Here is a 17805-nt window from a genome sequence, read left to right on the forward strand (position 1 = left end):
GCCACCTACTTCATGGAATGCTGACTGTTCTAGAAGTCCTCTGCAGAGAGCCTCAATAAAACCTAAAGCTTACATTCAGTGCTGTAAATAGACTTTGTTGTCGTCAATAGCCAAGGCTGGTAATAGCATCCCAGACATAACAAACAGCAGCTTCACTCTGGCTCACAAGCGCTCCATTAGGCATCCTTGTGGTTCTGAAGGCTAAAGGCCCTTGGCCCTAAAACTGCAGGCAGTCAAGATCAATTAGACTACAATGGGCACAATTAAACATGCCAGCATTCGGAGTATTACAACAATCACAAATCACCATCCCAAGATAAAGTGAATAAGTAGCCCCAGCTGCAGACTTCTTCAGAACTATGTCTTTAAACACAACCTCCCATGATGGCTTCCAGCCTCACTGTGGGGAAAAAGTACTTGAAAGAAAAAACCGGCCTTAGGGAAAGGGAATGCGAGGAGAATGCAGACTATGTCCTCATCACTGACGTTCTTAGCCTCGTTGCAGGGCCTCTGTTTTTCAGTCCCGCCCGAGGGAATCCCTCCGTTGGCATCCGGAGCTTCAGAGAAGGGCCCCCCCCCCGTCCAACAAAAGAAGATCAGAGGAGGGGGGGGGGGGGGCTGTCGTCAGCAGGAAGAGCCCAAGAGTAAGAGCGTCCGCAACGTTAATCGGCAGCCCCTCACCCTGCCAGGTGCCTCTGGTACTCCCAGACTGGGCAGCTCTGCAGGCGTCTCTCTTGTCTATTGCTTCCCTCCGTTGCCAGAGAACTTAACGCTAAGCTTTGAAACCCTCATATTCCTGAAAGCTCCCTCTCTCCCTGCCCCACACTCGCCCACCCACCCCATTTCACTGCCCGCGTGCCTCTTAATCCTTTTTTTTTTTTAATAGAAGGCGAAGACCCTTTTGCTCAGTTAAAGTGGCCGCTCAGACGCTGCCAAAAGCCCCCACCTTTTGCCGGCAGATTTAAATCCTAAAACCGGTTAAAAATGAAACAACTGGGGCTGGCGAGGGGCCGGCTTCTTACAGCAATGAAATTCCCGAAGCCTCTCACGTGTCTTGTCCGTGCGCCTTTGACCAAACCGTGAGCTCCACCATGCAGGGGCTCCCCTCTTCCGTGGGTCTGTACCGGGCTGCGGACATCTCGCAGCGCCATGTAAATGTTTAAACAGCTGTAGTCTTCGGCGGCAGATAATCCTAGCTCTCCTCAGGCTTGCATTTTCTAAACCTACTGCCCAAAACGTAGCATCACCTACCCAACCCAGGGATTATACAATGCACCACAGACAAATGTTCACAAGGGCCCAGCAAACAACGTCAAAGCTATTTTTACCTCTCTCACAACTGATTTCTTTCTACAAAGTGGTTGTTAAGTCATACAAAGAGGCTGCAGTAATCATCACAGGCAAAAAAAATATATATATATAGTTTTAACCCACGCCAATGGTCCCTGCCACAAAACACATGCGAAATGTTTTTTCAGCTGACAGCATATTAAACCCCGGGAATGATGCATTTGGGTGCCAGATAAGACACGCCCTCTAGTACAACAGAAAACATTTCATTTCAAAATATTTCCCCTCTACAGGCCTCAGGAGAAAGAGAGCATAGATAGCACCAGGGGTCTGTTTGCATTACTGCCTTCTGCATAAGCAAATTATAATATGAAAAAAAGCAAACAAAGGTCTGCCTCTTGACCTGTCCTTGTCAGTTACATAAATTGCCAACATTGCAGCGTTATAAGTTTGGCCTCTCATGCAGCAACTGGTCGAAGCAGGTTCAGGCAGTCAGCAGCATCAGCATGCTGCTAAAAATGCAGATACTAAGACTACCTTGCATTTTCCATTTTGGATAGCTTTCAGGGATTTGATCGTTTATTATTATTATTATTATTATTTATTTTTTTTTAACAGAGGTCTTCCGTACCAAATTAAGCTCCACAGATTTAGTAATTTAAAGCCAAGGGTATGTTTATAGAATGAATCCACAATCGGTCATGTTTGTGATCCCAGCATGAGCCAATGGCAGGTTTTTTTTTGACAGATTTTCTCTTTGGCACAGACGCATAGTAGCCAGGGCTGAGGCCTTGACGATTCTTGCTACGGCTCACAAGTCTCAAACTTGCGCTAATTCACCCTGCCGTATGCCTGTTCAGTACACACGCATGTAGACTTCTGTGTGTCACAGATGTAAGTTTTGTACCTAGTTAGCTCTGCACCATGGCTGCACAGAAACAACACTGAAAAGGTACATGCCATGCAGTACATAACATTTCCAAAAGGTGTTCTTTACCTCCAGCCCTACATTTTAGGGACTTAATGCACTTGGTCTGTAGGGGTGTGGAGTATGTGTGCATACTTCCACACTCTTTAAATTACTTCCTTTTCACAGAGCTCAGGCTGGTGCCCCATGGCATTAATTTGCTCTTTCTGATGAGATCACACTGCATGAGGAGCATTGCTTCAGAACAGGCAGAGTCATCAATTCCTGTCACCGGCATCAGTGTGGAGGAATATTTTACAAAACAGAAAAAAAAGAGCAAAAATTGATTTCCACTCGAGGATAACTTCTTCCAAAAAGGAAAACCAAAAACATGAATATGAATGATGGGTTTAAATTAAGTTTGACCCTTCTTTCTCTTTTTTTGCAAAAAAAACCAAAACATTATCACCGTGTTTTGAAAAAAAACTTTTTCTTATGTTATCGATCGCAAATGATTAAAAGACCGGATGGCCTCCGTTTGAAAACCAGGTAGGCACGTCGTTAGGCTTGATGATGCGGCAATAAGAATAGACAAGAGATATTCATAAAAATATTGTTATTGGTGTGAGTGGTTTTTGAATGTTAAAAATTGTCATTTTTGGTTTTCCTTTTTGGAAAGAGAGGAATATTTTACACCATCGCAGGCTGCATTTCTCAGCGGGTGACCACATTCACCCATTTCCAAGACTTCGACCTTCTGTCTCAATCAATGTGCAAAACAATTATGGGCGAATTTTAAAAGCCCTACAGGCGGCAAATCCGGGAGATGGGCGTATGACTGGGATGCGTGCGGGCCACGCGGATTTTTAGGAGGCCGGCAGCCACGCGCGTATCTCCCGGTACGCGCATTGTAAAGGATTTCTCAAAAAGGGGCAGGGCCAGCCAGGGTCTGGGCGGGGCATGGGCCGGGTCAGCGCCATCAGTTAACAAGCGAGCACCGGGATCCGACGACTGCCTAACCTGCTGCTGCGACGGGCCGCGGGGTAAGTATTAAACCAAAAAAAAAAAATCTAGGGTAGTCAGCGGGATTTTAGGGGGCAGGGCTGGGAGGGAAATCCGCTCCTTTACAGGGGCGAACCGGGAAGGAACTGGGAAATGGGCCTATTGCGTCTCCTCGCGTACCTACTAAAATCCCCCCCCCCCCTTAAGCGATCGAGACGGGTTACGCTCGCACATTCGCGCGTCATGGTAAAATGGTGCACGCCTGTACGCACGGGTAGCCGAGGTGCGCGAGGCGGTTTGAAAGTTACCGTCCCTGTGTCGCTAATGCCCTTTCTGTGCCGTCTTCCTGTGCGTGTCTTTCAGCTACGTTCGTGGGTCAGCGTGGGTCTTTGAGGTTTTTGGAAACAGAAGGCTGCCTTTCTATTTCCATTTCATTGCCCTGTTTTTTTTGTTGTTGTTGGTTTTTTTCCCGGGTGTGGTGGGGGGGGGGGGGGAAGGTTCCACCACTACTCAACTCATGCCAGAAAGCGCTCGGGCTCCAATTCAGTCCATTCATATGAGCCGATTGGTCTCTATCTGTTACCGTGTGTGTCCAGGGGCCCTGGGATGTACTCTGTTGAAAACCCTCTCAATCCGATAAGGTGAAGGCCATTTCCAACAGAGCTGAGGTTGGAAAGTGCTAGAAAAACCCCATGCAGAAGTGTGAGTTTTCATTCGTCCTTCCTTCTTATCGAACAAGGCAGCAGAAAATGATCCCGATTCCAGGAAGATCTGAAAATGGAGGGAATTTTTATTTATTTATTTTTAAACGCTTTGCAGTCTCATCTCATGAAGAAAGGGGATCTCCTAGGGTATCAATGCCTCGTGCATTACCACCTGTCTTTATGTTGCATCCTGTGAAAGGCAACGCATCCTACAAAGACTCCATTTTGTTTTCCTTCGGGACCCCTATGATTAATTCATACAGCTCTGCACTACTTTTTAATGCTGGGCAATCGGGAGCCTTACTGATCTATTTGCAATAATATTATAAAAGGCAGGAGGCATTCTCTGTAACACGTTTTAAGAAAGCTCACTTGGAACCGTGGATTGGTCCATGCCGCAATAAATATCACAAGAGAGACTGATTTGAATCTATTTGAAGACTCTGGTGGGAAGCTTCCTAACTCCAGCGAGGAGTGGTGATCCCAGCCGGGTTGGGTGCCAGCCCCAAAGCGCTTTTAGTTAAACCCAGGGGAAGATGCAGTTACAGTTATTATTAAACATGGCGTCCTGTGACCGCATCTTTCTCGCTATTAAATACAAACTGGGAAGAAATTCTCTTAAATCAGTGAAACATGAGAGCGTAACATGATTTATTTGTAATATTTGAGTGGTTCCTTTTGCCAAATTGAATGTGAGCTTTACATTCAGAAGAGTTCTGCTGTGGACTCAGAATCCATGGCGGCTTGGTATAAACAGAGGCCCTTCACTTGCATGAAAACTGCAATCCATTATATTTATTGGGCTTTTTCTTGTGAAATCTATTTTCTCCTTTGATCCTCCTACTCATTTCCAACTAGCAGCTGTCAGATTCCTGTGAAGTCACACTGCTGCACGCTGCCAAAAATGTCACTTGAAAATAAAAAGTGGTCAGCCAGTCCCTTTCAGCTCTCCGAAAAGCGTTTGTGCTGAAGCTTTAGTTTCATGGGACTTACAGTGCAGTAAAATGAAAATTCAGAATTTAAAAAAAGGAAATCCATATAATAAATGTGTTGACCGTGAATTCCATAGGAAGTTTTCCATTCTGTCCCTAAAGCGCCGAAACCCCCCAGCTCACTAGGGAAGAGGACATCTTGAACAGATACCCTGAGGCAGCTCCTGCATTCCAGGCCCATCCTCTACTCACTGCAACCGTGGCTCCCAAACCTGCCCTGAGGGACCTCCAGCCGGGCGGCTTTTCAGGATATCCACCATGAATATGTAGCAGATAAATGTTCACGTGCATGCAAATCTCTCATATGCATATTCATGGCGGATATCGCCTGGCTGGAGGTCCCTCAGGGCAGGTTTGGGAGCCACTGGTTGTAGTGAGTCCTCCAAGACAGGCTTGCTTATTTATTTCTAACTAGATAAATGATGCCTGACCGACGTGCCGCAAATGCGCAGTAGAGAGCAGCTCTACTGCGCATGTGCGGGCGAGCACGTCGGTCTTAGGCAGGGTAAGGAAAAAAAAACATGGCGGCGGGTGGCAGCGGTGGCGGCGGCAGCGGGCGGTAGCGGCGGCGGTGGCAGCGGGTGGCGGCAGCGGCCAGTAGCGAGGGAGGGACGGAGAGAGAGAGTGGGAGGGAGGGACTTAGTGAGAGGGAGGGAGGGAGGGATTGAGTGAGGGGGAGGGAGGGAGAGGGAGGGAGGGACTGAGAGGGGGAGAGACTGGGAGGGAGGGACTGAGAGGGGGAGGGACTGGGAGGGAGGGACTGAGGGAGAGAGAGGGAGGGAGGGAGAGGGAGGGACTGAGTGAGAGGGAGGGAGGAGTGGGTGAGTGTGTGGGAGGGAGGTAGGTAGGGGGTGGGGAAGAGTGAGGGGAGAGGGAGAATGAGGGAGAGGTGAGAGACAGGGATGTGAGTAAGTGGAAGGGGGAGAGGGAGAATGAGGGAGAGGTGAGAATGAGGGAGAGGTGAGAGACAGGGATGTGAGTAAGTGGAAGGGTAAGAAGTTGTGGAGCAGAGAAAAAGGGAGTGGAGGAGGGCTGAGATTGAGAGAGGGTGGGGAGTGACTGAGGGAAGGGGAGGGAGGTGAGAGTGAGGGGAAGAAGGCAGTGGGAGACAGAGGGTGAGTAAGACTGAGTGGAGGAAAGGGGAGGAGTGAACGAGGGGAAGGGGAGAGAGGGAGAAAAAGTGTAGAAGGGTGCTGTGTTAGAAAATGGACTGAAAACAAAATGTAATGTAGCCCGTTTTAACGGGCTTAACGGCTTGTTTATTTATATTTAAAACCTTTGTATTCTGCTCTATAATATCATTCTAAGCAGAGTACAAAATAAAAAAAAACAAACAAAACTTTCATAAAAACTTATAGACTCAGATACACTAACGGGTACTACATAACCACACCAAGACCTTATTCATACTCATCACCCTACGTCAACAACCCTGCTCGTTCGGCATTACTTTTGTAAACTTAACCTAGTAGGTGTCAACTCCCACTGCACTATTCCATTCCTTCCCTTTAAGGGCTGGACTCAAAAGGTTTTCTGACCTCTAGAGAGCAAATAGCAACTAATGCAAAATCAGGTAAAGAGGAGATATTAAAAAAACAAAACAATGACCATGGCATGAAAAAAAGATATCTGAATCGTGCAGGAGAAAGCACTATCAGAGCTGCTCCATTAACACCCTCCAATCTGCCCACAGACATGGCCGTGAAGACCGATTCACTCAAATACATATTGCACGCCTTTTAACTGCCTGCAGCAGCTCGCTGGCCTTAATAAAAGTTACTTCTGCTTGGGCCACAGCACTGCTACAGCCATACAGCTCCCATCACTTCCTGTGGGAAATATTTTAACATTTCTAAAAAAAAAAAAAAAAAAGATTTTTATGTACTTGGATAAAAATTAGGAATCCTAGCTGCAACCAATCCTTCTGTTTTACTCTGTAATGACTTTTTAAAAAATCTAAAACACGCTACCCACTCTTACTTTGCTATTTTTAGAAATAAACATTAACAAAGAAAAAGAAAAAGATTGGCAATCCAATAAAAGAGTATCACTTTATTTTTTTTTTTGTTTTATTTTTCTTTGTTAACCATTATTTCTGCGCATTCAAGTGGTCTAACATGGCGGTCATGCTAAAGCACAGCTAAAATTTTCCATGCAAAAGTTGCTTTTAAAGGGCCAAAGACAATTTTACCACTGGGAATTGTGGCATTTACCTTTTTTGAAAACATTTTAACCTGCCCAGTCCCATACGTTTAGCTCCTAAATACTTTCACCCTTAAATCTTGCTGTCACAGTCAGAAGAAAGGGCTTGATTTCTAAACCTGGCTTCTGATTCGTGGGTTGGCAGGGGCTGGGGAGGTTGGGGAGGCTGCGTTCAGCGGGCTTGTGCATTGCGTTTTTGTTTCATGTTTCATTTCCTTATGCATTTTTTTTTCTTTTGTTTTAAAATCAATGTATGCTATTTAAAAAAAAAAAATTCAAAACAGAAAGCACAAAATGCAGGGGGTTTTTGTTCAATTTCATTTTAATAATGAAGAGACATAAGAAATAATCTGCCATTTCCAACGAAAGCACATCCCTAGCGTTCTCGGCCCCTGAAGAAAGGCGTTCTCGGCCCTTGAAAACGGAGACAGCTAGCGACCAGGAGCGGGATGCACATGCACCAAGCAGCAGCAGGAGTCAGGGACCCCATTCCCTGCGATGGCCAGGCTAGATAGGACGAGTAGAAAATGGAGGGAAAAGCACCACCCTCCAAGTTGTTGGCAAAGGGAGATTCAAGGCTCTGGAAGTCCAGTAAGGCCTGGAAGCCCGAAAGAACAGGAGAAAGCTACCTCAGTCCGTTATATTAAAGAAATCATTCAATTCCATTCTGATTAGCTAAAAACAAAACAAAACAACGTACAAATGTCTCTCATAGGAAGGGGTCAGAGAAAGTAGGGTGAAATAGGTTATACGGGCTTAAGACTCATGTTTATCTGATTGATAAACACCAGATGTAAATGGTAACATGGCGTCACAAAGCAAAAAATAAAATTAAAAATCCCACATTTGAACAGATAGAGAATTACATGACCTGCTGCTAAAGGCAAGCAAGGTAAGCACACAAAGGAGTCATTTTTCTTTTAAATCACCCTGTACTAGCAGCAGGGAAAACATTAGCAAAACCTTAATGGCTTCAGTAGGTGCTGAATTTGGCTAAACAGCCTCTCCCCATCTCTTGCCTGCACTGCAAGGTCTCAGCCAAACTCAGGTAGGAGGAGGAGGGAAGGAATAATTGAGTTGAGTCTCTTACACTTGAATACGCAGCAGTGACCTCAGCAGTGTCAGACAGCAGTTCTCTATGTGGACAACTCAGTGCAATTTGGAAGAATCATTGCCAAAACAAACTGAGTAACGGCTTCATCACCTGCTGCATAATATTAAAAACCACAGACGAGAGAGAGAGACCGGCTCTCATGAGTTATCTTCCAAAAGTGGAGGACTCTGCAGGTCCACACTCACCGAGCTGAAACAGGGCCGGCATTAAACATGTCACACGCCAACACCCTCCCCGCCCCCCAAAAAAAGTTCTAATTCACAGTCACAACTTGTTATGCCCCTGCCCACAGCTGCTCTGCGGACAGGGCCTCACCTTTTGTCGCGGCTCGGACTGCCGCCGAGCCACGCTGCCCTCCTCTTCGCGGCTGTGTAAGCCGCCAGCTGTCTGTCCTCCCTCCTGCGCGGCTGGGCCCACGGCACCGATGCTGCTTCGAGGGAACTCCCCTCGCCCGGGAATTCCTCCTCTCTTCTCGGCCTAGGACGCCGCTGGAGCCTCTCCTCCGCGGACTGAGTGCTGCCACCGAGACCTCTCTTCAGCAGCAGGAGCCGCTACCCGACATCCTCAGGCCTTCCTTCTTGTTCTGTCGCTGCTGCAGGCCTTGGCTCTGCCCCCTGTGCTCCAGGGCTCCCTCTAGGGGCTGGCCGCGCAGCTTCTTCATTCTTTTAAAGGGACAGCACAGGAAGTTCCTCTTCAGCCCTCCCAGATGATTTCTTCAGGGTTCTTCCTGCTCCTGCCCTATAAAAAGGCGCTGTTTCATTCCTTAAGTGCCTTCGGATGGAGTATCACCCTCCAGGATCAACACCCTTCAGAGCTTCCAACCTCTGAGTTCCACTGTGGTTATCTTCAAGCTCCTGTCCAGAAGACTTCGTCTTTAATTCTTCGTTCTTCGTGATGTCTTCGTTCGACGTCCAGGTCTTCTCTGTCATCAGCCTTCTTCATGGTATGTTCCAGTCTCAGGCTTTCCTTCCTCAAGCCTTGGGATCCCTTGTCTATTCATAGATGTCCTTGATGCTCCAATGTCCTGACGTTTCGAAGTCTGCCTGTTCTGATCCCAGATGTCTTGGCATCCCGACGTCCTTCATCAGATGCTCGTCTGTCTTCTTCTTCTACAAAGACTTCCAGATCCTACCTTAAGCAGAGGCCCATTCCTGCTGTCGTCCATCTTTTCAGATGTCCAGGTATCCTGATGTCAAGATGGCTTCTCTGAGGTACTGCCCTCTGCAAACCTCTCTCTTCACTACACTTCTTTATCCTGGAGAACATGTCTGCAGATCTTGGCATCCAATCAGTCTATGCTTGATAGATCGGAATCTCTCCGCTGGACTTCGTCGAGTGCTGCCCGATTCCTCTCCGTCTGGTGCTCCTCCCGTTCCTAGTGTGGTCTGCGACCAGCCTCCGGGTTGTGTAGGGCACACAGCGGACAAGGTGGTCCACGACCAGTCCTTGGGCTGTGTAGGGCGCCTTGAGGGATAGCACTCCCTGACTTCAAGAGCCTCGTCTCTTCTTTGTACCCAAGAGTGTCCCTCTTCATCTTCTCCAAGATTGTCATTTCATCTTCATCTTCAAGAGTACACCTCTTCTTCATCCATGTCCAGGAGTCCTCATCTAGTCCAAGTTCCAGGAATCCTCCTTCTTCTATGAACTCTGACTCTTAGCTCTCTGGACCAGGAGTCCCCTGTTCCAGTTCCATTCTTCATGAGTTTGAACTGTGTCCAAGCTCGCACTTGCTTTCCTATCCTCGGGGTATCTTGGGGCTCCTATCTGAGTTATCTCGTGGACCAGGGGCTCACACTCACACAGGAGCAAGTGATTACGCCTCTATGCCCCTTCCCAGGGCTTTCCCGCACGCATTCACCACGGAATATGTAACCACAAGGTGTGCCCACAACACAACTGTCAGTGTAACAGAGTATTGATAACTACATAACCTCTGATACCGTGGGGGGTCTCCTGGTCCCAGCCCTGAGACATTCATATACTTAGTCAGTATTTCTTAACCTTTTAAGGACATGGCACACTTGTGTTAACAAAAATGTTGTGCGTCCCCCCCAACCTCCACGAGGCAAGCAATATGCACATGTAGAGGACTAGTCATATGGGCCAAAAGAAGAGTTGCACTGAAAGACCCACGAGTTTCTCTTCCAAATTTTCAAATGAAGGGAGAGAGGGGGCAGAGACACATATTAACCAGTCACAATGGACCAGTTCCCTTTATATGCAAAGGCGGCAGAAAGGAGACGTGGTGTGATGTGGGCAACCTTGGCTGCCGCGTGTGGCTGCCAGAGCTCCTCCACTGTTCCTGCTCCTAAGCCTTAGAACACATTGCATACAGTGCTCGGTGCATGCTCTCCCTGCCTCACTCAGCCCGGAGATAAGTGGTGGGGGGTGGAGGAGATGAGAAGGTGTCATACGCACTGCATGTGCCGCTTAACATGGAGCCTGGCTATCCATGCCCTGCCTGCGGCCTTTTAAATTTCCACCCTCTAGAGCTCACGCTGTGGCCAGGTAGAAGAGGCATGCATGGTTACACATGCTCTCATGCCACAGTCTTGTTGTGAGGCACTGAGAGCACAGTCACACTTCTGGTCTGGAGCTGAGCATTCGTGGTGACTTTTCCATGGCACGCCTGATCAGGTCTGAAGTCACACCGGCGCCCCCACGGCTGGGAAATACTGATTTAAGTATTCATTTCCAGTAAGGTGCTAAGAAGTAAACAAAACGCGACCTGGCGACACCACAGACTTCTAGGTTAGAATGCAAACTCTGCAGAAATCTATGTTGGCAGGTTTGGGGGTGGCCAGGTACCATCCATCAAGGCCACGGGGATACAGGCAGCTGCATATTCGGGTAACAGGCCCACTAGTTTTCAGGCCACAGCCTCACCACTTTTAGTGGTACTTTAGATTAGACACAAATGGGGTTGGGGGAGGGGATGAGCTGGGTGTTGGATTATGTATGGAGTTTGCATTTTAGTTTGCCCAGCATGTTAGAAAACCCAAGAGGAAGACAATAAAATCTGACTTAACTGGGCAGACTGGGTGGGCCACTTGGTCCTTATCTGCAGTCATCTACATTATTGTGTTCAGAAGAGTTTCCACACCAAGAGCTACAGTTAGAGAAATAGTAAATATTTATTCCTCCATAGCAGTAAGCAAAGGTTGGGTCTGCAACCAGACTTTCATCAGGTTCCAGGAGAAAGTAAAATGGAGGAATTATTATTTCTATAATTCCTGGCGTGCAAATTCTTCCGACTAAAAAGTTCTAACAAGACTGACAAGTAGAAATGTGTGAAAAAAAATTTTTTTTTAAAGTAATCATTCACGAATTGGTTCTACAAATCTTTATGAAGTTCAGATTCATCAAATTGATTTGCTTTTCCCATTTCTTTTTAATCCGATGCAGATTCCTCAAAGTTGTGAACCTACATCAGACTACGAGTGGAATCCCTGTCAATTCCCATGAAAAGAGTCGATGAATCTGCGGCAAACCCCCGCCTTGAATAAGGTTGAAACGTTCCAGTTTCGCTTGGGAAACTGCCACAAATTTCTCCAATGCACTGGGGGCCATGGAGAGGATCTAAAAACCCCATCAAAAGGAGATGAGGTCCACTCGGGCTCGCGTCAGAGCTCCATTTTTGTCAGGACATGGCTGCCGATGAGCGGACTGAAGATTTTGTCGCCCCCCCTAAGGCGGAGTTGCCACAGTTGTGCCAGTCCATGGCCCTAAGGCAAGCAAGAGCAGGCTCCTTTTTGGCCTGGATATCTGGGCGTCTTCAAAATTTGGCGTCTTTGACAGCTTACCTATGTCGCCTAAGTCCCAGGCCCTGCCGATGAGCAGCATCTAACAGGGAGGAGCGATGAAGCAAACCGCCAGGGCCTCTGTCGCCGGATCTCCCGGTGGTTTCAAGATGTGCGATGGTGTGTGTGTGTGGGGGGGGGGGGGGATGATGAGCTTTGGCCGGGCGCCGTGGTGCATGCCGCAGTGCGCTTTGATAACGGGCCGCACTGATAACGGGACTGTGCTCTGCAAAGCATTACATTCACCACTCAAAAAAAAAAAAAAATCTTGAAAGGGACTGAACTAATTGGCATTTGAAGAAGAGAAAAATCTTGGCTGCCAAATGGTTTCAGTCATGTCCATATTGAAGAAATTAATACGGATAACTCTTGCGCTTGCAATAACTTAACAGCGTGAGAGGTCATTAATTAATTATACTAAGAATCGTTTTACTGCAGCACGGTAAAACTGCAGCAAGATGCTTCTGATGATGGCTTTTCTTCCCTTATGTTTTACCGGCCTCAGGGTGAACCGGAATCAACTTAATTCCGACATCAGGCCATGGTATATAACGAAGAAAAAGAGGAAGAAGAGCACCATTGCACAACAGGGACTCTGGGGACAAGTGAAGAACAGGATGAAAAAGAAAAAGCAAAGCAAACAGTGAATTTGGTATTAGATTCCTCTCCAAAATGTCACTTCCAGTAATCAGTATGATGCTTTTTTTTTTTTTTTAATTATTGCCTTGAACCAGCTAAGAATGAGATTTCTTTGCTATGTTATAAGCAGCAGATTTGTCGCATCCACTAATACAACTCTATACTAAAAGCTCCCAATATATTATGGGGTCCATAGTCAGCCAATAAGCAGCTACATAAGTTAACCGGATACACCTATCCGGCTAACGTAAGCAGGACAGTCAGTGGCGCAGCAGTGCCGCTGAATAATACCTGGCTATCAGTTAGGTGTATCCGGCTAACTTTAGACCTGCCTGCACTACAGTCAGAGTTAGCTGGTTAGGTTCACCGGCTCAATGAGTATATACGGTGGGGGAATGGGGGAGAGAAAGGGGGGGGTCTCGGCCATCACTCAAAGGCGACACTTAGAGCTGAGCTCTTGCGGGAAACTGCGGTCTGTGACCCTTGGGCTGAGGACTGTCTCTGTGATGGCTGGGCTAAGTTGAATGGGAGAAATATAAAATTATGGGGGGGAGAAATCCTTGGTTTGTTGCAAATGGCATCGCTGTCCAATATAGGCTGGTTCTGATTGAGCTGGAAGCTCCTAGCAGCAGGAGGAAACTATGAGACAGAAAAATAAAGCTACTTTGTTACCGACCTTAAATGAAAAGAAAAATCTAAAAGGTCTGGTTAATCAGCTGAGCATCACTATTCCAATACATACAATTACCCCCCCTCCCCCCCGAAACCTGTCCTAGACATCAAGAACTCCCCACGTGCTTTCCTGCAGGAACCTGAAAGAGGAAGGGAATGACCAGTGGCTGCTAGGTGCCTTATGAGACCTTTTAAGATCTCCGCATGGCATTTCAAGTCTTCCATAGGGATGCGTGTGCATGCACTATATCTCTCTTTATCTAACACAGTCAAAAAACTTGCTTGATTTAAAATTTTCCCTCCCTGCCTCCAGGGTACGACAAGTCTTATATTGACAGATCTTCTTCAGCATGATTTTAACCCTTCACCTTTTCATGTAGTCTCCTTTGTACTGTGATTCATGCATTTGGGAAAACAATTGACAGAGCTGAACTTTCAAGTTTCCAGTGCACGTTCTCTTTCCTCTCCTACACATCTGTGGCTGCTCACAAGACGGTGAATTGTATGACATTTCATTACAGATCTAGTCTTAGGGCGATCCTCCCAGACTGAAATATTCAGACTGAATTTCCAGAATGAGCTGCTGATTTGGGATTATAATTGCCGTCTCTAGATATTTCATTGCGTTTTCCACTTTATTGCTTGTTTAAATAAAAATATATATATATTGCCAGTTTGACACAGCTTCTTGGGTAGTCTGATCTAATATTAATTCTCAGACCAGCAACTTGCTTTCCTGTATTCTGAGAAAATGAGAAGTATTTCTTTATAGGGCTGCAAAACAACTTTTGCCATTATTTTTGCAGGGCTGGCATGAGGAAGGGTACAACACATCTGTCTGCAGAGAGGGGCAAGATGGGGTGGCATCTTAAGTCTTTGTACTTCATGCTGGCCCTGATGGCATCTTCTCAACATCTATATAGCTCTTCTGTGTTCTGTGTCCTGAAACCTCCTGGTAAGACATAGGAACGAAGAGGAGCTGGGTATGTGAACTAAGTGGGTGTCCTTGTGTGCTCATCTGCTCAAGATGGCACAGTCCTGAGAGGGTTTTCAAGGGTGATAATTTGGATGAACTGAACCAAATAACAGTGAGCCTAGAAGATGTAGTAGGCCAGATTTACAAACTAAAGAGTAGCAAATCACCTGGACCGGATGGTTTATACCCCAGGAATTAAAAAATGAAATGTCAGCTCTATTAATAAAAATTTGTAACATCATTAAAATAGTGCATTATACTTGAAGACTGGAGGGTGGCCAATGTAACCCCAATATTTAAAAAGGGCTCCAGGGGTGATCTAGGAAGCTATAGACTAGTGAGCCTGACTTCAGTGCTGGGAAAAATAGTGAAAACTATTATAAAGATCAAACTCAAAGAACATATAGAAAGACATGGTTTAATAGAACACAGCCTGCATGGATTTACCCAAGGGAAGTCTTGCCTCACAAATCTGCTACTTTTTTGAAGGGGTTAGGAAACATGTGGATAAAGTTGAACCAGTAGATGTAGTGTATTTGGATTTTCAGAAGGCATTTGACAAAGTCCCTCATGAGAAGCTTCTAAGAAAACTAAAAAGTCATGGGACAGGAGGTGATGTCCTTTCGTGTACTGCAAACTGGTTAAATGACAGAAAAAAGAATAGGATTAGATAGCCAGTTTTCCCAGTGGAGTGCCTCAGGGATCTGTACTTTCACCGGTGCTTTTCAATATATTTACAAATGATCTGGAAAGGGATATGATGAGTGAGGTAATCAAATTTGCAGATGATACAAAATTATTCAGAGTAGTTAAATCATATGCGGGTTGTGATAAATTGCAGGAGGACCTTGCGAGACTGGAAAATTGGGCAACCAAATGGCAGATGAAATTTAATGTGGACAAGTGCAAAGTGATGCATATAGGGAACAATAACCCTTGCTGTAGTTACACAATATTAGGTACCATATTAGGAGCTACCACCCAGGAAAGAGATCTAGGCGTCATAGTGGATAATACAGTATGCTGCTGTGGTCAAAAAAGCAAACAGAATGTTAGGATGATAAAGGGGATGGAACAGCTCCCCTATGAGGAAAGGCTGAAGAGGTTAGGGCTGTTCAGCTTGGAGAAGAGACGGCTGAGGGGGGATATGATAGAGGTCTATAAAATCATGAGAGGTCTAGAACGGGTAAATGTGAATCGGTTATTTACTCCTTTGGATAATAGAAGGACTATGGGGCATTCCATTAAGTTAGCAAGTAGCTCATTTAAAATATATCTGATAATGTTTTTCACTCAATGGACAATTAAGCTCAGGAATTTGTTGACAGAGGATGTGGTTAAGGCAATTAATGTTTAGATAAATTCCTGGAGGAGAAGTCTATAAACTGCAATTAATCAAGCTAACTTAGGCAATAGCCACTGCTATTACTGGCATTAGTAGCATGGTGTGTGGGTAGTGGTCCACCTTAAACCCATTGAGGCGAGTATGCTCTATGGGCAGGATCCTGCGGGGCAGAAGGCATGACCAGAGGCATTGGAATAAGGTCTGAGCCTAGCTAGGATCAGCCGATCAGGCCCAGGCCTCCAGGAGAAAGGAAGCTCCTGTAAGGTAGGTAACACTGTCCAAACACTGAGCTGAACTGCGAGCAATTAAGTACACTGTTCTGAAGGGAAGACAGTCTACTGTTGTATATTGTGAAGTGATAATAAAGATGTTGTAAGAAAGGCTGGGGTCAGACTAGTTTTGTCTCCAGGCCTGGGGGAATCACTGCTTATTCTCACACATGGGATCTACTTAGTGTTTGGGTACTTGGCAGGTACTACTTGTAACCTGGATTGGCCACTGTTGGAAACCCGATGCTGGGCTTTATGGTCCCTCGGTCTGACCCGGTATGGCAACTTCTTATGTTCTTAGTACAAAGGAGGAAGACACAAACTGTCCTGGATAAGGAGTGATCTCTTACGAGCAGTCACAATCTTCAGCTGGCAGCTGGGTTGTATCCTTCACAGAGAAGGCAGGAATAACTGGGCAAACTGGATAGGTCTGCTGGTCTTTTTCTGATGTCATATACTAGGTCACTATGAAAACAAAATGACGAGCAAGTGATATTCACTTCTTCCTCTCCTTTTCACACCATTTCAGCTGGGATTAAAGCCGTTTCTCAGCAGATGCTGGCAGCATGCTCACTGTATGGTGACAAATATCGACACTTAGAAGAAAAGCTAGAGACTGTGAACTCTCTCCACAGGACCAATATGCAATTGAGAGGTCAAAAGCCATGACAGCAGCTCATGTACTAAAGCATTAATGACTGGTGGATATTTGCCATCCAGTTAAATGTACTGTATTTGGTTATCCGTGCATAATTGACGGAAATATCTATTTAGTCAATACAATCATTGAAATAAAAAGTTAATGAAAGGGACTCAAGTTTACCAATTTTTTCCTCATCTTAACTTTTTTTGTTTTTTTCTAAATCTGAATGGCAATCATCTTGTTTATTTTAAGAACCAATCACAGGTGTACAAACCAAAGGCAAAGGTTACACAGCAAATCTTTGGGGGGGGGGGGGGGGGTTGACAGCTGAGATAAGTATAATTAATGTCCAATCTCTAATCTCCCATCGTTGGCCAGTGTTGGAGAAACGCATGCTGCTCCACTTAGACAAATTCCCGGATGAAAATGCAAACTGGATGACTTGACTTTCTTGCAGACTGGAACATGGAGAACCGGGGATTTTAGTGCAGCTCGATATATCAGCCGCCCTCGATACTATTATATTAAGCACGACCTGCTTATTTCACGGGACAGTATTGGCCTCCTGCTTTACTTCTATTTTTTGCAGGACAGCTAGGAAGTGCCTCCTCAACTTGGCGAATCTTATCAGGTGTACTGCAGGACCCGTGCAAATCTTATGTGCTGCTTGACACCTATTTGTCTCCTTTTGGAAGCTGTCTTAAGTCTTTGGGAGTAATTTATTTTATTTATGCTGATGCATTGAGCTGTTTGCCTCCTGTGATAGGGATTGCATTTTATCTTATTTATTTGATTTATATTCCGCCTTTCAGGCACTTCAGGTGCTGTAGATATTTCCCTGTCCCCAGAGGGAACTGTTTTTTGTTTTTTTTTTTCCCAAAAGTGCATGTCCAGTGATAAGGATTGGTTGACAGGTAATGGGTTAGCATTGAACGCACAGAAAACAAAACATTTGTGGGCAGAAAATTTCCCCCTGTGGACGGTACCACATTATTATTTTGACAGATGTTTCTTAGCAATTCTAATCTGAAGCCAGGAACTTGGGAGTCACTTTAGACTCTAAATTGACTTTAAAATCACATATTTACCATCTGGCAAAAATGGCACTCTGTGAGCTAAAGTTGTTGAAATCGTTAAAATGTTCCAAACTGTTTTACAGGTAGAAGTCTACATGTTGGGCTTTTGAGCAATCTGCATCTGCTAGATTAGTAAGCGACCAGCCTACTCCAATCCTCCAGGTAAAATAGAGA

At 45.7% G+C, this 17805-nt stretch overlaps 1 protein-coding gene and 1 long non-coding RNA gene across 34 annotated transcripts in view; one reads left to right on the forward strand and one right to left on the reverse strand.

Annotated features, from left to right (window-relative positions):
- The window catches only part of ABI3BP (ABI family member 3 binding protein), a 293742-nt gene that overhangs the window by 162596 nt on the left and 113341 nt on the right, over positions 1–17805 (reverse strand). The gene's annotated exons all lie outside the window — the stretch shown is intronic.
- Positions 3155–14006, forward strand: LOC115076395. Its single transcript, XR_003852747.1, has 3 exons — positions 3155–3240; positions 11617–12131; positions 12517–14006. It is a non-coding gene; the product is annotated as an uncharacterized LOC115076395 (long non-coding RNA).

This window comes from Rhinatrema bivittatum, chromosome 15, assembly GCF_901001135.1.
Source record: "Rhinatrema bivittatum chromosome 15, aRhiBiv1.1, whole genome shotgun sequence".
NCBI lineage: Eukaryota > Metazoa > Chordata > Amphibia > Gymnophiona > Rhinatrematidae > Rhinatrema > Rhinatrema bivittatum.